The 23,056-nt window shown below is 45.1% G+C and overlaps 1 pseudogene; it reads left to right on the plus strand.

The window, feature by feature from the left end:
- The window catches only part of LOC133749250 (olfactory receptor 7A10-like), a 31,692-nt pseudogene extending 18,534 nt beyond the window's left edge, over positions 1–13,158 (plus strand).
- The last annotated feature ends 9,898 nt before the right edge of the window (positions 13,159–23,056 follow it).

The following is a 23,056-nucleotide window of genomic DNA, read 5'->3' on the forward strand; positions in this document are numbered from 1 at the left end:
CAAAGGAGCTGAAAGCAATCCCTGGAGCAAGGACAGTCTCTTCTATGAATGGTGCTGGGAAAGCTGGATTTCCACCTGCAGAAGTAGAAAGCAAGACCCCTACCTTAGGCCTTACACAAAAATCCACTCAAAATGGATCAAAGACCTAAATCTATGACACGATACCATCAAATTACTAGAGAACATTGGAGAACCTCTGGAGGACACTGGCATAGGCAAAGACTTCTTGGCATATACCCCAGAAGCGTAGACAATCAAAGCCAAAATTGACAAATGGGACTATATCAATCTGAGAAGTTTCTGCTCTGCAAAAGAAACACTCAGCAAAGTGAAGAGGCAACTGACAGAATGGGAGAAAATATTTGCAAACTATGCAACTGATAAAGGATTAATAACCAGAATCTACCAAGAGCTCAAGAAACTCAACAACAGCAAAATAACAATCCAGTTAAGGAATGGGCAAAGGGTTTGAACAGGCATTTTTCAAGAGAGGAAATTCAAAAGTCCAACAACACATGAGAAAATGCTCAGGATCACTAGCCATCACACAAATGCATATCAACTTGTGTAAGCATGGGGACTAATTCTTTCCAAGTCAACCTGGTACCATGTAAACTACAGCCAATCACGTGTATGCACATAAACATACATGTGAACCTAACACACATTGCAAGTTCACCTGCATGCATGGAAACACCCAGAACATCTTGGGGCTGGCAAGGTTGTGTAGCAGATTAAGCTGCTACATGGCACCAACATTCTATATGAGCACCATTCTTATCTTGGCTGCAGAACTTCAGACCAAGCTCCCTAATAATGCACCAGGGAAAGCAACAGAAGTTGGCCCAGTGCTTAGGTCCCTCCACCCATGTGGGAGACCTAGATGGAGCCCTGGGATTCTGGCTTTGGCTCTGCCTAGCAGTGTTTATTGCAGCCCTTTGGGGGAGTAAACCAGCTGATGGAAGATCTCTCTCTCTCTCTCTCTCTCTGTGTGTGTGTGTGTGTGTATGTGTCTCTCTCAACCTCTCAACGTTTCTATAAATTTGTATTTCAAATAAGCAAATAATTTTTAAAAAAAAAAATACACACATGACCACAAAGTTTGATAGCTGTGATTTTCTCTGTGCAGCAAGTCTGGAACATAAATTTCCCTGGTTTGACAATTCCATCAAAACCATGCCTTTGCAAGTGGAAGGAATCAAAGCTGCTTTGATAGAGAGTTACAACCCTTTACCAAGGACAGATTAGGAAATTTATATAAAATGGAGGAAGGAAGTAAATTTCTCTCAAGGATCTTGGGTGTTTTTTAATGGAAACACAGATGATGACAAAGATGGATGTCAAGGGGTGTGTATTATCCCAGCAGTGGAGATACTTCCTAGGAGACCCACATTCCATTTCATACTGTATGGGATTCAATCCCCACTGTGCTTCAGAGTCAACTCCCTGCTAATGCACATCTTAGGAGCAGCAGGTGGTGGCCCACATTTGTGGGTCTCCACTGCCCACATTGGACTCCTGGTTTGAGTTTTGGGTTCTTGGTTTTATCATGTCCCAGCCTCACCTGTGATATTTTGATGTAAACCAATGAATGGAAGATCTGTCTTTTGCTGTCTCTCTTTGTCTCACTGCCTTTCAAATACACATCAACAGATAAGTTTTTTTTTTTGACAGGCAGAGTGGACAGTGAGAGAGAGAGACAGAGAGAAAGGTCTTCCTTTTGCCGTTGGTTCACCCTCCAATGGCCGCCGCGGTAGCGCGCTGCGGCCGGCGCACCGCGCTGTTCCGATGGCAGGAGCCAGGTGCTTCTCCTGGTCTCCCATGGGGTGCAGGACCCAAGGACTTGGGCCATCCTCCACTGCACTCCCTAGCCACAGCAGAGAGCTGGCCTAGAAGAGGGGCAACCGGGACAGGATCGGTGCCCCGACCGGGACTAGAACCCGGTGTGCCGGCGCCGCAAGGCGGAGGATTAGCCTACTGAGCCGCGGCGCCGGCAACAGATAAGTTTTTCAATGTGACACATCAGCATGATGAATGGTATTCAGTCTAAAAGTAGAATGGAAAAACATGGACGAACCTAGAGATCATTATCATAAGTGAATAAACCAAGCACAGAGGAGAATCACCACATGATAACATTTGTGAGCAGAAAGTTGACTTCATAGAAGTGGACAGTGGAATAGTGGTTAGCAAAGATCAGGGTGAGCAGGTGGCAGGGTGTGATGGCAGAGGTTGGTTAGTATGTTCAACATTTCAGTTGGATGAGAAGAGAACCCCTGACATCTATCACCCAGTAGGCTGACCACAGTTAACAATAGTGCTCTCTGTGTTCCAAATAGCTAGAAGAGAGGATTCTGAATGTTCCCAACTCAAGGAAGTGACCAGTGTTTTAAGGTGATGGGTTTGCTTTGATCACAGCACAATGTATACGTGCATCTAGACGTTGTACTGCCCCCTTCATTATGTGAAGCATAATGAACTAAATAATAAAGCATAATAAACTAAAAGCAAATTAAACCATATATCAGCTCATCTCCTCTAATTGACAAACATTTGCTAATGAGAACTAACAGGTGGTTCTTCTTTTAATGTTTGTTTATTTATTTATTTGAAAGGTGGAGTTACAGAGAGGTAGAGGCAGAGAGAGAGCGAGAGCAAGAGAGAGAGAGAGAGAGAGAGAGAGAGAGAGAGAGAGATGTCTTCAATCTGCTTGTTCACTGCTCAGATGGCTGCAAAGGCCAGCCACGGCGGCCATTGGAGGGTGAACCAACGGCAAAGGAAGGCCCTTCTCTCTGTCTCTCTCTCTCTCACTGTCAACTCTGCCTGTCAAAAAAAAAAAAGACTTTTAAATCTTAGCAAGTATGAATGTGCAAACAGCACTGCATCTTCTCCTGAAACGTGTGTCATTTTCTCCTAACAAAGTTCCTGTGAGCAAGCCAAGTCTATTTAGCTGCTTTAAACAATAGATGAAGGATGTTTCAAGTCTAGCACCTTTAACTCATGCATCATAGTTCATGTTTAGTATTTGAACTCTTTAGAAATGACAAGGACCATCAGCCTAATGTTTTAGTTAACATCATATATCCTTAATATTTCAGATAATGGAAAAGATTTTGGAGACAACAGTACATTTACTAATGTTTATGAAACATTCACCTAGTTTTCACCTTCTTATCAATTATGTTTGAATTTCCCATGCAAATTGTACACATCATTGAACAATCCTAGCCAGAAATCAGCTCCTGTTATTTCCCTGTTTACCATCTCAACAGTGTAAGGCAAGGCAGCCATCTAAGCTACAGTCCTCAAGTTAAAGACATGAGTGTTTTGCTTACCATAAGCCCCACTGTTTATAACTAAAACAAAACATCAAGCTAGCCTTGTTTAGTGAGTATTTTCCCAAATCATATAAGTTTTGAAATACATTTGGGTTAATTTCTTTTTGTTTGTTTGTTTTTTGTTTTTTTTAAACTTTTATTTAATGAATATAAATTTCCAGTGTACAGCTTATGGATTACAATGGTTCCACCTCCGATAACTTCCCTCCCACTCGCAACCCTCCCCTCTCCCGCTCCCTCTCCCCTTCCATTCACATCAAGATTCATTTTCAATTCTCTTTATATACAGAAGATCAATTTAGTATAAAGATTTCAACAGTTTGCACCCACATAGAAACACAAAGTGAAACATACTGTTTGAGTACTAGTTATAGCATTAAATCACAATGGACAGCACATTAAGGACAGAGATCCCACATGAGGAGCAAGTGCACAGTGGCTCCTGTTGTTGACCCAACAAATTGACACTCTAGTTTATGGCGCCAGTAACCACCCTAGGCTGTCATCATGAGTTGCCAAGGTTATGGAAGCCTTCCAAGTTTGCCGACTCTGATCATATTTAGATAAGGTCATAAAAGAAAGAGTGAGGATAGTAACCAATGATCCTAAGAGTGGCATTTACCAGGTTTGAACAATTATACAGCATTAAGTGGGGAAGAGGACCATCAGTACACACAGGTTGGGAGTAGAGCCATTGGTGGTAGAGTAGAGGTAATGATTACAAAGGAATGAGGACCAAGAGCACTAGACAGGGCCTAGAACAAAGGACAGAGTCATTATTAGAGGAGCTAAGAAAGGTGCTGTCTAAGCCACAAGTAATTTTTCTGATTGAGAGGCAAATAGAACCTGATAGAAGGGGCTTGATAATCTGGTGGGCTTTAGGCCTTGTAAATTCAGAGGCCCAGGCCTATCTAGTTCTTCACATGGGGTATATCCTAAGGGAGGTGTGAATCTCCTAGGGGAAGGCACTCTGTTGACTTTCATTACTTGGCTGGCCTGGGAGGAGAGCTGGCCAGGTAAAGGCAGGTGGCATCTCTAACAAGAAATGTACAGTTCTGCCTGCAATGTTGCTGACCCTACTTGACCATCCCCTCAGCTGCAGTGGTCACTTTGGAAGTTGGGCTGAGTGAAGGGCTTTTCAGCTTAGAGCCAATAAGATCTGTGGCTCTGACCTGGGCATCCTTCGACTCCAGGGCAGGTCCATTTCCAGTGATCCAACTCTTGGCAGAGCTGCCAGGGCTCTTCACAAGCTTTCTTCTGCTGAAGCCCAGGCTTACCACATTGAAAGCCACTGCAGTGGGCTGGCCTGTGGGGTCTCCTTGAGGGCAGATCACTGTACAGATCAGCCATTAATAGGCCTGCCACCCATTGCTTCTGATGCCTAGCTTTCTTTGCCTCCTGGTTTGTGTTAAAGCAGACCAGAGGATGCAAGTCAAGGGAGTGCCCATGTCCCATCTCTAATCTTCGGTGGCCTGAACTACAAGTCTATAGTCACAGGCATGTTCTGTAGTAGTTTTTCTAAGGTAGACAATGCCCATGAGGAAAATTATATTCTCATTTTAAAACTTTCTTTCCCTTTGGTCTGAAAGGGAGGTTTTTTCTACTTACTGTATACTTTGCTGATGGTGAAGTGAATCTAGCTATGAGATTATTATTTAAGTTCTTATTTTGGCTATGCTATTACAGAAAAATGTTAGCCATCTCTTTTATAAGGTCTAAAGATTAAATTGTGCGTCCTACAGATTCCTTCATAATAGAATTAATTCCCTACCTTGAAGAGAATAGAGAAATAAAAGAACAAGTTGGGCTTAGAATAGAGAAATGAGGGAGCAAGTCCTAGATCGCTTGCTGACAATAGCAATATCACATGAATACTTAGCAAACTGTTTTAACCATTAGATAACAACTTAAGAAAACATTTACCAGCAGGTCCAATGCCTTCTATAAATTTTAAGAATCATGTATTTGGAAACACCTCTTAAATATCTAACATGGTGTAGTTTGTTTAGCCAGTAAACTTAAGCACAACCATATAAAATGTTTTTAGTTTCTTTCTACCAACAAGTTTAAAACATATGATACACAGATTCAGGTCACACAAATTAAAATGTATCTTTGATTGATTTTAGCAGCTTAAATTTATGGACAATATTATCTATAAGCCATTTAAAATAAAATTCTTAATAATAGCCCTGGCAACTCATGACTAGAGCCTAGGGAGATTACTGACGCCATGAACAGGAGTGTCAAATTGTTAAATCAGCAACAGGAGTCACTGTGTACTTACACCCCATGTGGGATCTGTCCCTAATGTGTCGTCTAAAGCGAAGTGATGCTATAACTAGTACTGAAACAGTATTTTTATACTATGTGTTTCTGTGTGGGCACAAACTGATGAGGTCTTTACTAATTATATACTGAATTGATCTTCTGTACATAAAGAGAATTGGAAATGAAAAAAAAAAACAACCTGGTGTTAAAATGGAAATGGCATAGAAAATTAATTAATTTGAAAAAAAAAATTATGTAGGATCTCTGTCTTTAATGTGCTGTACATTGCTACTTAATGCTATAATTAGTAATCCAATGGTAGTTTATTCACTTTGCGTTGCTATGTGGGCAAAATGTTGAAATCTTTACCTAATATATACTAAACTGATCTTCTGTATATAAAGAGAATTGAAAATGAATCTTTACATGAATGGAAGGGGAGAGGGAGCGGGAAAGGGGAGGGTTGCGGGCGGGAGGGAAGTTATGGGAGGGGGGAAGCCATTGTAACCCATAAGCTATACTTTGGAAATTTATATTCATTAAATAAAAGTTTAATAAAAAAAAACTCTTAATAAAATTTCCTCATGTGGACATACAATATGTACACACATATAACATAGCATAATAGACCAATATAGCAATTTTAATAATAGCTTTTAAAGTCTTTAACTCTTTTTGTAGATTGCCAATTGATTTGAATTGCTTTTTGTTTTTAGTAACCTCAGTTAACCATACTTTCTCTCAGTTGGTACTGTTAATACATTATTGGCTTCATCCGTTTACAGAACCATCCCAAAGTACTGAATCCAATAAAAGTGGCTGGAAAAAGTCCATAGGAACCTATAGGAGGACAGCTAAACACAGAACCAACAACGCTTTAGTTTTATGAGCAGCACATAATATATAACTATGGATGACAAAAGACATTAAGTCACCATGTTTAAAATTATAAACTCATCAACCAACAAGAGGCACTTGCTTACTTCACAGTATTTTTGAAAGCACCTGTAGGATTTTACAAGTATTTAACCCTTTAGGCCTCTGGGGCTTTCTCATTAAGATAACCATCATGTCTAGTAACACAAGATCATTAGACTTTTTAATTCTCAAACATTTGTATTAATAGCATTTTCCATTATAGAAACTTAAAGTCTGGTACCACATCACATCTTGACAGTCCTTCTAATATAATCCAAATAGACTGACTAGTTGGTGTCTCTATAAGATGAGAGACATAGGTCCTTCGATTTTTTCAGTTGGGCCCAAACTGGAAAAACCAAAGTCCAGGATTTACTGGAAATTTTAGAGACCAGATTGTTTGAAACTTTGATTTTTTGAATGCCTGTCAAGAATGCCAAGAAGGCTCAAAATCCAAAATATCTGGTTGAAATAAGATTCCTTAAAATCATGACATAACATAGACCAAATTTGATCATTGTTACAAGGTGATTATTCAAATTTTTGAAAATAGGCACATATTTAAATAGCCCATAGCTCTTAATAAAAATGCAGCTGTTTTTGAACAATTAGAATTTAACAGACATCAAGAGAACATAATAGATTACTTTAACACATTGCTTTAACAGAGCATCAGAGTTTAATTCTATGTCAAAGAGAAATTGAGCTTCCTGTGATCTTTTGCTGTGATGTTTCCTTCCTTTACCTTCTTTCATATTGGTGACCATGTTTCTGTGTTTCTGTGTGTAACACATCTTTAAGCATCTTTTGCAGGGCAGGATGAGTGGCAACAAATTCTTTCAGTTTCTGTTTGCTATGAAAAGTCTTAATTTCACCTTCATTCACAAATGAGAGCTTTGCAGGATATAATATTCTGGGCTGGCAGTTTTTCTCTCTTAGTACCTGGGCTATGTCTCGCCATTCCCTTCTAGCTTGTAGGGTTTCTGATGAGAAGTCTGCTGTGAGTCTAATTGGAGATCCTCTAAGAGTAATCGCGTTTCTCTCTTGCACATTTTAGGATCTTTTCTTTATGTTTCACTGTGGTGAGTTTGATTACAACATGTCGTGGTGAGGATCTCTTTTGGTCATGTTTATTAGCAGTTCTATAAGCTTCCTGTACTAAGATGCCTCTGTCCTTCTCCAAACCTGGGAAATTTTCTGCTAGTATCTCACTGAAATGCCTTCTAATCCTTTCTCCCTCTCCATGCCTTCAGGAACTCCTAGAACCCGAATGTTGGGTTTTTTAATCGTATCCTGTAGATTCCCGACAATATTTTTTAGATTTCTAATTTCCTCTTCTTTTCTTTGGTTTGCCTGTTTCCTTTCCTATTCTCTGTCTTCTAAGTCCGATATTCTCTCTTCTGCTTCACCCATTCTGTTTTTAAGGCTCTCTAATGTGTTTGTCATTTGATCTATTGAATTCTTCATTTCATTATGATTTCTCGTCACTATCACAGTTTCTTGTTCCACTAGTTGTTTCATTTCATTTTGATTCCTCCTTAATATTTCATTTTCACGGGAGAGATTTTCTATCTTGTCCATTAAGGATTTCTGTAGTTCAAGAATTTGTTTTTGAGAACTTCTTAATGTTCTTATCAATTTTTTGAGAACCGCTTCTTGCATTTCTTCAATCTCATCATCTTCATAATCTTGAATTGGGGTGTCTTTTTCAGTTGGGGGCGTCATAGTGTCTTCCTTGTTCTTGTTAGCTTGGTTTTTGCATTTGTTGTTTGGCATGTTGGAGATATTTGGTTTCTTCACTGTGGTGTTTTTTCTTGTTACACTATGGCTCTATATTAAGTGGACTGTCTGCTTTCAGTGGAGCCTTAGAGGCTTGAGATGAGTGTGGACTGAGAGCTGTGTTTGGTTCCTCAGGGTTGAGGGTGTGTCAAAGATGACACTCCCAGGTTAGGTGTGGTAAATCTCTCTTTCTTTTTTTCATTCAAAAGGGACGTAATTCCGCACAGCTGAAAGTAATTGGAGGTAGTTAGCAGGCAAATGATATACCCACAGGAGCCAGAGAGCGGAAGCTCTTTCCCAAGGACCACACAGGGAATCTCTGCTGCCCTCAGTGTGTGCTCCAATTCTCCTGCAGTCTCCCACTGGGTTGCCAAGTTAGATCCTAATCTCCTGTTATTTCACCCCTCCCCCCAGAGTCAGGTGTTTCTGCTAGGCTCAGGGCTGGTGCAGATCTGAGGTCGCCCTGCTTATGACGTATGTCCAAAATGGCGCCTGCTCTGTCTTGCTCGCCTTTGAGAGGTGAGCGGAGAGAGAGAAACTTGTGTCCATATATGTCTCTTTTTTTATTTTTTTCCTCTCTCTCTTCTAGTTAGCCTGGTGAATTATTCCCCATGGAGTTTCAAGCCTCGTTCCCTCTAGTCTCCTCTTTCCTCTTGCCCGCTGGTTTCTCGGGCTATTGAGGTTAGGCTCATCTCATGTTCCAGCGCTGGTGTGTTGAGTCTGCTGCTGGTGTCCCAAACTTGGGCTCCCACGCTCCCCACGCAGGTACACTGTGAATCACTAGTTCCGGAAGAGTTTCCTCTGCTGTTTCATCCCCTACTCTTCCTTGACCCTGCAGTATCTCCACTTATATTAAACTGTCTCTCCCCGAGACTAATAGTGTGCTCCCTGCCTATTCCGCCATCTTGCCGCCATTTGGGTTAATTTCATGTGATTTTGGAGTGTCCACTTAATTCAAAATTAATGTGGCATCATGTATGGACACAAGCACACACATGCACATAAGGTAACACCACACATATGCACAATGTGCACACACATTTCAAATAGATGCTAAGATGTTATAGCTGTCATTTTATCTATGGACATAACACATATGGACATAGCACACCAATACTCATATGTACACACACAGGACAGACAGATGCTAAGATGTTATAGCTGCATTTCCTCCATGCAGCAGGAACACTGGGAAGTCCCCTAGTCTGAAGCATACCTGGAGGTGAACTGTCTTTACAAGTGGAAGGAGTCAGTTTTGCTCTGATTTGCATGGTCACAGCCCTTTAAAGAAGACAGTGTAGGAAACTTGCATCTCAAACAGGAAGAATGCAAGCTTTTCTCTAGGACTTGGAGGGGGTGTCAATTAGGGAAATTATGGAGGGCTATGTAAATGGATGTCCAGGGGCTGGGATTTTGGCAGAGAGGTTAACCTTAAGATACCTCTTGGGATGGCCATGGTCCATATAGACTTTCTGGGTTCAAGTTCCTTCTTTGTTTCTGAGTAATGTACTGCTACTGAACATTCTAGAAGGCATCAGGTGATGACTAATGTACTTGGATTCCTACTGCTCGGATTGAGTCCTGGGCTCCTGGCTTCAGCCTGCCCCAGACCCTGTTGATGTAGGCATTTGGGAGAGTAACCAATGGATGGAAATCTGTCTTTCTCAATCTCTGTCTCTCAGCATTTAAATGAACATAAATAAATACATTTTTAACATGACACATACACACAATAGAAAACTATTTTGCCATTTTAAAAGTGAAATGCTTTCATTTTGGACAATATAGGTGAACACGGAGGACATTGCGGTAAGTGAAATAAGCCAGGCAAGCAAAGACAAACACTGCACGATATCACTCGTAACCAGAATCCTAAAGTCTGAGCTCATAAAGTGGGCAGTAGAATAAAGTTTGCCAAAGGCCAAGGAGACTGGGTGGGAGGGGAGGATGGTTCCACCATTTCAGCTGGATAAGAGGAGGAAGTCCTGGTGCCTACTGCACAGGAGGGGGACTATAGCTAATAATAACGCTCTCTGTGTTTCCAAACAGCTAGAAAAGAGGATTATGCATGTTCCCAACTCAAAGAAATGGAAAATGTCTAACATGCGCCAACACATCACACCTTCCCATATAAACCGTTTCAACTAAAATAAGATAAAGCTGTAAACAAGCATATCCCTTCAGATCAACAAGCATTCTGTAATGAGGAACTAAATGACAGCTCTCATCGTGCAATAAGCTATCAAATTTTAACAAGTGAAAAGTCTCTGATTTTACATCAGCCAATGACTTTTCCTCCTCTTCAGGAAGGAATATAACAATTTTCTGGAGATTTCAGGAGTAGGGGTCCCCAACAGAATTTTTGGTTCAAAGATGTTAGGAACCTCTTTGAGAAAAGTTCTTTGGTCTTGGACTCTGGATAAGTCTTTTTTTTAATTAATTTATTTATTTGAAAGGTAGAGTTACAAAGAGGCAGGGGAGGGTCTTTCATCTGCTGGTTCACTCCTCAAATGGCTACAAGGGCTGGAACTGAGCTTATCAGAAGCCAGGATCCTGGAGCTTCTTCCAGGTCTCCCATGTGGATGCAGGGGCCTAAGGACTTGGACTATCCTCCACTGCTTTCTCAGGAGCATTAGCAGGGAGCTGGGTCAGAAGTGGAGCAGCCAGGACTCAAACCAGTGCCCATATGGAATGCTTGCTCTGCAAACAGTGGCTTTACCAGCTATGCCACAGTGCCAACCCTGAAACCTTTATGTCAAGGAAATTAAGTTCCTGAGAGATTTGACTTCTGGAATGAGAGGAGTTCACAGAGAAGGAAGCATGAGATCTGGGTTCACCTGACTGCTAACCTGGTCTCTTGGGAGTAGACAGCCAGCAGGAAAATTCTCTCCTGCCAAGCCCAGCATCCCCATGGGAAATCAGGGACTGGAAGATTGGGGTAACAAGAGGGAGATGTGCCTAATGAGCAGGAACACAGAGCTGTGATATTGCCCTGCTGTTGTCCACCAAGTGTGTTCGCTTTTGGAGTCATCATCTGACTCAGGGACGGATGATTTGCTTCTTTCTACTTTAGTCTCCACTGTCAGCCATCCAGGGAGGACTCACACTTCAAGTAGAGAATCCTTGCAGGTCAGTCTGAGAACCCAGCTGGTACCACAGGAAATGCTCAGAGAAGGGAAGCTGAGAACCTCAGCTTCAAGGTCATCTGACAGTAAACTGTCTTTCCAATAACAAGATCACGTTTTCCCTTTGCTTGCTTGATATTCAGTTATTGTATTTACTTGTGATGTTGAGAAACAGAAGTGTCCATTGAAACCAGGCAAAATGATAGAAATGGAAGCTCTATCAGAGCTGTGATTAAGAAGCAGCAAGGGCGGTTTCAGTAAAAGTAGACCTTGGGTTGAATAACCTTTTGCTTTGAAGAAAAAAATAGGGTGAGGACCTGTCTGTTCTTTTTAAATTTAGTTACAATCATTTTATGGGAAAGACAGAGGAACACACACCAATAGGAAAAGCCAGAAGGCATAGAGAGAAATATCATAATTGCTGGGTCACACCCCAAATGCCTACAAAACTTGAGGTAGGGCCAGGTCAGACAGAAGCCCAGACTTCCATCTCGGTCTCCCACATGGGTTGTAGGAATCCAACTTATTAAAACATCAGCTGCTGCCTCCTAGTAAAGAATGGCAATGAGGCTGGGATGGGCACCCAGGTAAGAGCCCAGTCAGCACCCCTACTCAGATGCACCAGTAGGGAGGTTCCTACATGGGATCAGATCCATGAACAATAAACATAAATCAGTTGTCTGGCTGCATAATATAAATCAGCATTTTTCAACTGTGTGAGGAAGGTCTCTTTGTACGACACACTGTGTTGTTATTTTTCTCTTAGCTGGTGGTCAACTCAAACAAATGGAACCAGGCAATGAGACACGAATTCAAGATTTCTTCTGCTGGGATTCTCAGAGGACCCACCGCTGCAGCCCCTCATACTTGGGCTCTTCCTCTCCATGTACCTGGTCACTGTGGCTGGGAACCTGCTCATCATCCTGGCCATCCTCTCAGACCCCCACCTCCACACACCCATGTATTTCTTCCTCTCCAACCTCTCCTTGGTGGACATCTGCTTCACCTCCACCACTGTCCCCAGATACTAGTGAACATCCAGATGCAGAGCAAAGCCATCAGCTATGCAGGCTGCATCACCCAGATGATTTTTGGTAGAGTTGGACAACTTTATCCTGGCCATGAATGCCTATGACAGGTTCGTGGCCATCTGTCACCCCTGCATTACATGGTCATCATGAACCCCCGGCTCTGAGTGCAGCTGGTCCTGGTGTGCTGGGTCATCAGTGTCCTGCATACCTTGTTGCAAAGCCTCATGGTGCTGCAGCTGTCTTGCACACACGTGGAAATCTCCCATTTCTTCTGTAAGCTGAACCACACAAGGTGGCCCAACTTGCCTGTTCCGATACTTTCCTTAATGACGTGGTCATGCATATTACACTTATACTGTTGGCTGTGGGTCCCCTGGCTGGGATCCTTTACTCTACTCCAAGATCATCTCCTCCATCCTTGGAATCTCCTCAGCTCAGGAGAAGTATAAAGCATTCTCCACCTGTGCCTCTCACCTCTCCGTTGTCTCCTTATTCTATTGCACAGGTCTAGGAGTTTACCTTAGCTCTGCTGTAACCCATGACTCAGGCTCAACTGCAACAGCCTCGGTGATGTACACCGTGGTCACCCCCATGCTGAACCCCTCCATCTACAGTCTGAGGAACAGATGTAAAGAGGGCTCTGAAAACACTCTTCAGAGTGAATCCATAAAAGAGGCCATAGCTTTGGAGCTGTAGGGCTCAGTGCCCCAAAGTTTGGAATTTGGATTCCTCAATCACATTGCAAACATAGAACCCAGGCCTTCTGTTTGTGTCCTGAGGTTAGCATTGTTTCATCTCAACCTCTCAATAGAACTGAAGCAGCTCACTTATTAGGCCTTCTGCTCTCTTCAGTATCCAAATACCTTCCCTTCCCTACTTTCCCAAAGTCTTTCTAAACATTGGATGAGAATATTTGGAAATTGCCACTTTCTCATAGGGTAGTAAAGATATATTGGGAATAATTATTATCTTTGACATGTACTGTATTGGGTCACATTTCTCTTGCTTTTTATTTTAATTTTAATAATTTTTAAAGATTTGGTATAATTTATACATACATGTCTAAGAATATAACAATATTCCTCCATTCCTCCCTCCCTCTCTCCTTCCCATCTTCTTTCTTCCTACCTTTCCTTTCTATTTTTAGTTTTTGAGATAACATTTTAAATTTACATTACAGTACAGAGGCTTAATACTTCACCACACAAGACATTTAACCAGTCAAAAACAAAAAGGCTATTTATTTTGCTTTACATGAAAGCATGTTCATATGTTTTACTATTCTTAAAGATAAACTCTACATGGTAACTACAGTCATTTACAGATTTTCTAGCACGGAGAATCCAGGTCAATGTTTCCTCTTTTATGGACGTTGCTGATGTGTATAACCTACTCCAGTGGCTCCTCCTGTTGATGTGGAATTTAATGTACTTGTGTGTTTCATAACTTTGGATTTTATTCTCATGTTCAGGATCCAGTTTCTATTGAAGCTCCATTTCCCCTATGTTCACAGCACAACAGGCCCCAGAGATCTCTACTCTGCCACCTTTCTTAGGGAAATATTGGCACGCTCTACCACATTTTGAAATTCTATCAATACACAAATGGTTAATGGAATGAGTGGTTGCTAGAGGACATCGAGCCATCCCCTTCAAATGTGTGGCTGTAACAGGGTCATGCAGGGATCTTGGGTTCATGCCCCTGTTTCATACTTCAGTAATTCTCAGTGTTAATATCCTGGATGTGATTGTTTTATTCTAGTTTCTAAAGCGATGTTCATAGGGACTTTGAGTCAAGTGTGCGGGATTTAACTGGTTATTTCTATGAAAAGGTATGTGAACCTACATAATCCACAAATACAAGTTTAAGGTGAGAAAGTATCGAGAAAAACATCAAACATATGTGAAAAAGTGTTGAAGTGCATGAATTCCAATCTTCTCTAATTCTTCTTTCCACTGTTCCCCACATAACTGTGTGCTATGTGATGAAATTCAACTCTATGCACTTTCAAGTAATGTAAAAAGCAAATAAAAATTGAGCCTTCTTTCTCCAAATTTTATTTAAGGCACACGAACTTCATGAATTTCATATAAATAAATTTAGGAATAAAGTGATTCTTCCCATCCTACCTCCATCTCTCCTGCACTTACACCTTTCTTCCTCCTCTTTCTCCCATTCATAGTCTTACTTTTCTTATGAAGATGTATTTTCAGTTAACTTTATATTCATAAGATTAACCCTACACTAAGTAGAGAGTTCAACAAATAGTATAAAGAAAATACAAAAGCTAACAAATAAGCAAAACACATTGTTCTTCAACAGTCAAGAAATGAGCTGTTCAAAATCATCACATTACAAAATGTCAATTTCACTCCTGTAGATTGTCTTTTAGGTTCTCTGTTGGTTACCACAGATCAGAGACAACATGTGGTATTTTTCTTTTTTGGACTGGCTTATTTCACTAAGTATAATTGTTTCCAGATGCATCCAGTTTATTGCAAATGACAGGATTTCATTTTATTTTTTGCCTCTGTGTAGTATTCCATAGTGTGTATATACCATAATTTCTTTATCTAATCTTCAGTTGATGGACATCTGGGTTGATTCCATATGAGCCTTCTCTTTTTTTTTTGGTAAGATTTACTTATTTATTTGAAAGAGTTACACAGAGAAGGAGAGGCAGAAAGAGAAAAATTCCATCTGCTGGTTCAATTCCCAATCAGCCACAATAGCTGGAGCTGCACCGATCTGAAGCCAGGAGCCAAGAGCTTCTTCTGGGTCTCCCATGTGGGTGTAGGGGCCCAAAGTCTTGGGCCATCTTCTACTGCCTTCTCAGGCCATAGCACAGAGCTGGATTGGAAGTGGAGCAGCTGGGATCGAATCGGTGCCCATATGGGATGCTGGTGCTTCAGGCCAGGGCGTTAACCTTCTGTGCCACAGCACCAACTCCTAGGTAAGCCTCCATCTGCAGTGCCAGCTTCCCATATGGGCACTGGTTTGATTCCCAGCTGCTCCACTTCTGATCCAACTCCCTGCTAATGCACCTGGGAAACCAGTGGAAGATGGCCCAAGTGCTTGGGCCCCTGCACCCACGTGGGAGACCTGGAAGAAGCTCCTGGCTTCAGATTAGCTCAGCTCCAGCCATTGAGGCCACTTAGGGACTGAACCAGTGGATGGAAGATATCTCTCTCTCTCTCTGTATGTATATTATATATACATATATATACATATATATACATATATATACATATATGTATATATATATATATATATATATATATATATATATCCCTAGTCTTCTTCCTCTCTCTGTAACTCTACCTCTCAAGGAAATAAATAATTTTATTAGGGGCTAAATTAATTCTTTGATTTCCATAGATACCTTGCAATCTTTCTGGACTAAAACAAAGATCTGAGGAGTGTGTGTGTGTGTGTGTTCTGTTTTCTGTGACAAAATGGAAATGGCCCCTCTTGTAGGATTCAGTAGTTTTCTGTGAGGAAGGTGTAATTGGGGAGCCTCTAAGATGTAACATCTTTTTTTAAAGATTTATTTATTGATTCATTTGAATCTCGGAGTTAGAGAGAGAGGAGAGAGAAGAGAGAAGAGAGGAGAGAGAGAGAGGTCCTTCATTCACTGTTCACTCTCCAATTGGCCGCAATGGCTGGAGTTGCACTGATCCAAAGACAGGAGTTTCTTTCGGGTCTCCCACATGGGTGCAGGGACCTATGGACTTGGGCCATCTACTGCCTTCCCAGGCCACAGCACAAAACTGGATTGGAAATGGAGCAACTAGGACTTGAACTGGCACCCATATGGAGTGCCAGCACTACAGGGGTGGCTTTACCCACTACACCACAGTGCTGGCCCCTAACAAGTAACATCTCCACACCTCAGGTCTTTGTTTTAGCTCAGAAAAATTGCACAGTATCTATGGAAATCAAAGAATTAACTTAGCCCCTAAAAAATAAATGAATATCTGATCCAGAAAAAAAAAGGAAGTAGAACTGGGAAACCAAGCAAAGCACTTCCTGCAGAACAGGATGGTGCCCCAGCAGAAACCCAAGGGCTGTGACCTCACCCTGGGGCGCCCAGGCCCTCATTTGCTTCCTAAGGGGCCCAGGTCCTCAATGATGCCAGTGACCTGATGTCAGAGCCTTGTGGCCCCCAGGCCTGCCTGATGCCCCACATGGTACCTAGCTCACCTCTGAGGTCAGTGAGGCTTGTGGGTCACACCCAGGATGGGCCTAGGGGCACCCTTGGTTGTGTCCCTGAGCCCTCCTGCACTCTGCTGCTTTGTGGTCTTGGGTAGGGCATCTGCTGGCAAGGGTCTTCGCTGCTGTGCAGAGGGCCATGCTGTGGGTGCATGCTCTGGGCTGGCAGCCCTCCCTCTCTGTTGCTCTTTAGGGCAGGTCTTCCAAGATGGGGTCCTTGCTGATGACAATTCAATTCCAGCAATGGACTTTTGTTCCATGCCTACGAGAGAGGTAGAGACAGAGATAGGGAGGCGGGGAGAGGTCTTCCATCCTCTGGTTCACTCCCCAAATGGCCACAATGACCAGAGCTGGGCTGATCTGAAGCTGGGAGCCAGGAGCTTCTTCTAGGTCTCCCATGTGGGTGCAGGAAATCAAGCACTTGGGCCATCTTCTACTGCTTTCCCAGGAAGTAACAGAGATCAAAAGTGCAGCAACTGGGACTTGAAGTGGTGCACTTGTGGGATGGCCGATGCTGCAGGCAAAAGCTTAAGCTGCTATGCCACAGCACTGCTGACCCCCCTCCATGACTTTTAACTTTTGTTTTAAACAGTTAACTCCTGGGGGCTGGTGTCATGGTGCAGTGAGTTTAAACCACAGCTTCCTACGCCAACATCGCCCAACAGAGTGGCTGTCTGAGTCCCGTCTGCTCTATTTCCAGCTCCCTCCTGATGTGTCTGGGAAGGCAGCAGCTCCAGTGGCCACAGCAGGTGTCTCCCACTTCCCTGCAGGCCCTGCTGCCGCTGCACCAGGCGCTTCCAGCATGGGCACCTGGGTTATGCTCTTGGCACACCTTGCTGTACTCCTCTGGGTGTGTGTGCCGCTTCTCGGATTTCTCGCTTTATAGTTTTCATCAGGTTTGGAAGACGTTCAGCCAGGATTTCCTGAAATAGCATTTTCCCATTACCACCTCTTTTCTCCCTTTCTCTGGGACTTGGCCAAGCAAGAGACATCTCTGATGTGACGTCACAGGTGGCTGGGTGTTGTTGGTCTTTGTCCTGGGTGCTCACTCACTCTCTCTCTCTCCCTCCTTGCCCCTTCCTCCCTCCCTCTCCACATGGGTCAGTCTGAACTTAGCTGTGACATGTGTGCACCACACTCTGGGCAGACTAATTTGGAAAAGGAAACGTAGGCACATATTACCAACACTGTGGGTTACACTGTAGAACAGGAGTTGTTTCCAGTGTATCAGATTATGTGAATGATGTTGCAATTGGCTGTGTGCATTCAGAGGAATCTCTGGGGCTGGCGCTGTGGCATAGCGGGCAAAGCCTCCACCAGCAGTGTCAGCATCCCATGTGGGCACCAGTTCTTATTCTGAATGCTCCTCTTCCTGGCCTGGGAAACCAGCAGCAGATGGCTCAAGTGCTTGGGCCCCTGCACCCACCTGGGAGACCCGAAAGAATCTGCTGGCTCCATGGGAGAGTGAACCAATGGATGGAAGATTCTGTGTGTGTGTTTGTGTGTGTGTGTTTCCCTCTCTGTTACCCTGCCTTTCAAATAAATATCTTAGAAGGACAAAGTACTTTGGGTGTGGCTGTACTGTGTTTCTGTTGAACAGGGCTGGTCTGGGATCCAACATCCTATCACATTCATGACGGTCGCATCAGCAGAGAATGAGAGTTCTGGAAGCCGAGTGGCCCATGACACCTGCTGTTGAGCCTTGTCGGGGTGAGTGAGCAGCCTTGGTTTTAGGACTAAGGAGCAACCCTTCTGGGGTCTCCTGGATGGCCCGAGTTCCCCATGTGGCCCAGTAGGATTTGGCTGCATCTCTCCCCACGGGAGCTCTGAGGGTGTTTCCACGTGTGTTCCCACAGGGGCCTCTTGGCCTGGCCATGTGGCACCAACTATGGGTCTCTGCCTGCGCAGCACTGCCCCCAGCAGCCTGGGGTCTTGGCTCCCTGCCCTGGTTCCACACTGCCATCTGAAGGCCCCCCCCCCCAGGTGGGGCACAGTCCTTCAGCATTGGTGCAAAATTAGGTGTTTGTGCGGTAGTCACAATGACATGCAGAGGACAGGGGACTCCACTGTGGCCCTGGGGTGGGCTGCTGCTGTCAGTTTACTCTGCCTTCTGCTCTGGTTTATTTAAAATTTATTTATTTATTTAAAGATTTGTTCGTTTGAAAGTGTTACAGAGAGGGAGGGAGAGACAGATCTTCCATCCTCTGGTTCACTCCCCAGGTGGCCACAATAGCCAGGGCTGGGCCAGGCTGGAGCCAGGAGCCAGGAGCTGCATCCAAGTCTTGCATGTAGGCCCTCTCTGCTGGTTTCCCAGGCCATCCTCAGGGAGCTGGATGGGAAGTGGAGCAGCTGGGACATGAATTGGTGCCCATATGGGATGCCGGCCCTGAAGACAGAGGCTTGGCCACTACACTACACTGGCCTCATTGGTCACATTTCTGAACATGAACTTGGGAATGAGTTAAATGATGTCAAGTTTAATACAAGGGCCGGCTCCGTGGCACAGTAGGTTAATCCTCCACCTGTAGCACCAACATCCTGTATGTACGCCGGTTGTAGTCTAAGCTCTTCCAATCCAGCTCTCTGCTTGGTTTGGGAAAACAATAGAAGATGGCCCAAGTTCTTGGGCCCCTGCACCCCCATGGGAGACTGGGAAAAGATCCTGGCTCCTGGCTTCAGATTGGTGCAGCTCTGGCTGTTGCAGCCATTTGTGGAGTGAACCAGCAGATGGAAGACCTTTCTGTCTTTCTCTCTCAATGTCTGTAACTCTATCTCTCAAATAAATAAAAATATTTTAAAAAGTTTAATACAACATTAACTAATACTTAATGCTAAAATCTGTAACATTAAACAAAGCTTATATGAAAAAACAGACATTGAAATAGTAGCAATATTTCTATTTAAAAGTAGGGGGTGGGGCTGGTATTGTGGTATAGTGGGTACTGCTGCCTACTACGGGTGCTAGTTCAAACATGGCTGGTCCACTTTTGATCCAGCTCCCTGCTAATGTACCTGGGAAAACAGTGGAAGATGGCCTAAGTCCCTGGGCCCCTGCACCTGCGTGGGAGATGCAGAAGAAACCCCTTGTGCCTGGCTTCTCTCTGGCTCAGCTCCAGCCGTTGTGGCCATCTGGGGAGTGAACTAGCAGACGGAAAATCTCTCTCTCTCTCTCTCTCTCTCTCTCTCTCTCTCTCTCTCTCTCTCTCTCTCCACCCCGCCTCTCTGCCTCTCTGCTTCTCTGTAGCTCTGCCTTTCAAATGAATAAATGTTTTTTTAAGGAAATCAATAACCATCATAAATCATTCACAGAAATGTCATTCTGAACAGCGACCCCAGACCAGACCCACGAGGGCACACCCTGCTTTTAAACACCCCCACAAAGCTGGGGAGCTGGGGCATCTGCAGGTCTTGCTACTGCCTGAGCCCATGGCTGCAGCTGAGCCAAGGACACGCAGCCCTGCACACCTGTGGCAGGTTCTGGGAGGGGTCCGATTCATGTTTTCACACACACACCCAGCTCCTCAGAGCACTTGAGCTGATCTCAGGTGCACCTTTGCCCCAGGTTAAAACCCCCAGGCCCGAGTGCTTCCCTGAGCTGTCTGGGATCCGGCTTTGACCTCTGACTGCAGACACAGCACTGGTGCTGGCACCCTCTCTCTAACTCCATCCCTATGTCACCATGGCACCACCTCCTGGAGGAGGGAATGCTGGCTGTGGGCCAGCAGGTTGTGCTGGCCATGGCCAGACCCTCACCTTGACCCCGAGTAGAACCCTGCTGGTGTGTGTGTGTGTGTGTCCCTCTGTATGAGATCGCCTTGCACACGCTGATCTCTGGTGTGCGTGTCTTTGCAGAGGACAGAATGTCCGCACAAACCCTGCAGGTGACGTGCAGGTGAGTGTTGTGAGCCTGTGTGGGAAGCCTGATGGGGGCACTGTTGGGGGCAGATGCGTTCCGCCTTTGGGATGGACGAACTGAGAAACAATGCCTGTGTCATTTGATGGAGGAGCCTATCAGATTTCTTATAGATGAGGTGAACTAGTAGTGTATACACACACACACACACACACACACCAGTCTTCCAAATCTCCCAACAGGAATGTCACAACAGTGACCCTCCTCCTTCCCCGTGACAGGTACCTGTGCTCAGGCAGGGGCAACAGGGAGCAGGGCTGTCCCAGGCCAGTGCATTGTGCAGGTCCCAGGCTACAAGGTGGTATCAGTAGGTGTGGTTTTCAGTCTTGGGGCCCCTGGGGACTTTGGGAGACCTCACCCCATGGCATGATCCAAAGGCAGAGCACTGAGCCAGAGGGCACCGTGGGTGGCTGTGGGCTCACCTGGCTGGGGACACCACTCACCAGTGGGGGGGTGCATCTGGGGCTGGGGGTTATGCCTCACATCTCCGTGAGTTCTGTCACGTGACTCTGCACTCAGTCACCTCCCTGAGATGTTAAGAAGGGTGGCTGGTCTGTGCAGAGTTTGTGTACTTGGCCCCACAGGCTCCCTTGGCCACAGCAGTGAGCCAGGTGTGTTCCCCTTGTCCTTTGACAAGGGCTGGTCCCAGCCTGGCAAATAAATCACCAGGGCTTTCAGCAGCTGGTGTTGAGGGCGCCTCCTCTGCCTCTTTCTCACCCAGTGTTCACAGAAGCTTCACGCATGTCTGTCTCATTTGTCCTCAGATTGGGGGGGGGGGGCGCTCTGGGCTTCCACCTCCAGGAGACCCGGTATCTGGAGGTCATCTCCCTGCTGGGTGCTCCAGGTGAGTCACAGGTCACACGAGGCACTTTCCCTGCCCTGCATCTGTGATGCTGGGTGCACCCAGATAGAAATGGCGTGGGTTCCCCATCCCAGGTGCCACCCTAGTAAATCCACAGCATGTGGGAAGGAACTGGGTCCAGGGCCAGTCTGTCAGAAACATCTGGTAAAACCACCTGGCGGCAGTGCCAGGTCTGGGAACAGGGCCCCTTTTGTGTCACACATTTTCCAGGCAGGCTGGAACCACCCTCTGTTGAACCTGCAGGTGGCTTAGCTGTGTCTGCACTGTGACTTGCGGTGCACCTGTATAATGGGGGGAGGGGGTCTGTGGGCCCTGCTGGCTATGTGGCCAGGTCAGTGCCCTCTTGCCTGGGGGACTCGCTGCCAGGGTGACCTTTGGGAAAGGTCTCCTCATTCCGGATCCCCTGTGTGCTGCTCTGATGCCAAGGAGCCATCTCAGATTCCCATGAGCTAGGGTTTTGCAGTGTCTCCTCCATCCTGTTGCTGCCTGAGGACATGAGGCAATGCCTGCAGTGAGTTTTGGTTGTCACTTTGGGTGGTGGTTCTAGATACCCTGCCCCCACCCTACTGTGCTGAGGCTGAGAAATCCTCACCTACACCCCACCCTCTGAAACCCAGCACCTTCATGCAGGATCGGTGAAGCTTTGCATTTGTTAATCCATTTTATTTGAAAGGCAGAGATCTGCCGTCCACTGGTGCATTCCCCAGATGGCTACAACAGCCAGGGCTGGACCAGGGCAAAGCCGGGAGCCAGGAGCTCAGTCTGAGTCTCCTCTGTGTAGGCAGGGGCCCAAGCGTTTGAGCCTCCCAGGGTGCACATTAGCAGGAAGCAGGATCAGAAGCCGAGGAGCCGGGACTCAGACCAGGCACTCCCACATGGGAGGTGGCAATCTAACCATAGCCAAACACTGCCTGCCTGTGAGGCTGTTTTTAAAAAGCCAAAGATGGGGCAGGCGCTGTGGTGTAGCAGGCTAAGCATCCCACAAGGGCGCTGATTCGAGTCCTGGCTTTTCCACTTCCAATCCAGCTCTCTGCTATGGCCTGGGAAAGCAGTAGAAGATGGCCCAAGTGCTTGGGCCCCTGCACCCATGTGGGAGACCTGAAAGAAGCTCCTAGCTTTGGATTGGTGCCCCTCTGGCTGCTGTGGACATTTGGGGAGTGAACCAGTGGATGGAAAATACTCCTCTCTCTCTCTCTCTCTCTCTCTCTCTCTCTCTCTCTCTAACTCTGCCTCTCAAATAAGTTAAAAATAAATAAAAGAGTGAGGCTTGCTTTGCCATCTCACACTGTCTTCCTTTTGGTTGGGATGTTTCTAGGCCGTTTCTATTGGTGTGATCACCGCTGTGTCATCTTTCCCTTGGCTTCCTTTTCTCAGCCGTGTGGATGGAGATCCCTGCAGCCACCCTCCCCACCTCCTCCACCAAGGCTCAGCGGTTTGCTGAGGAGGACTCCTGGCTAAGGTATATGACAGTGGGAGGCACCAAACAGGATGGGCAGGGAGGGAAGTGCATGGGTTGACTCGAGGACAACAGGCCCCAGTGTGCAGGGGATTCCCCCCTCCTCCCAAAGGGTCACAGGTCCCCCCATCCCAAGCTGTGACCCCCATGA

This window comes from Lepus europaeus, chromosome 20 (assembly GCF_033115175.1).
Source record: "Lepus europaeus isolate LE1 chromosome 20, mLepTim1.pri, whole genome shotgun sequence".
Classification (NCBI taxonomy): domain Eukaryota; kingdom Metazoa; phylum Chordata; class Mammalia; order Lagomorpha; family Leporidae; genus Lepus; species Lepus europaeus.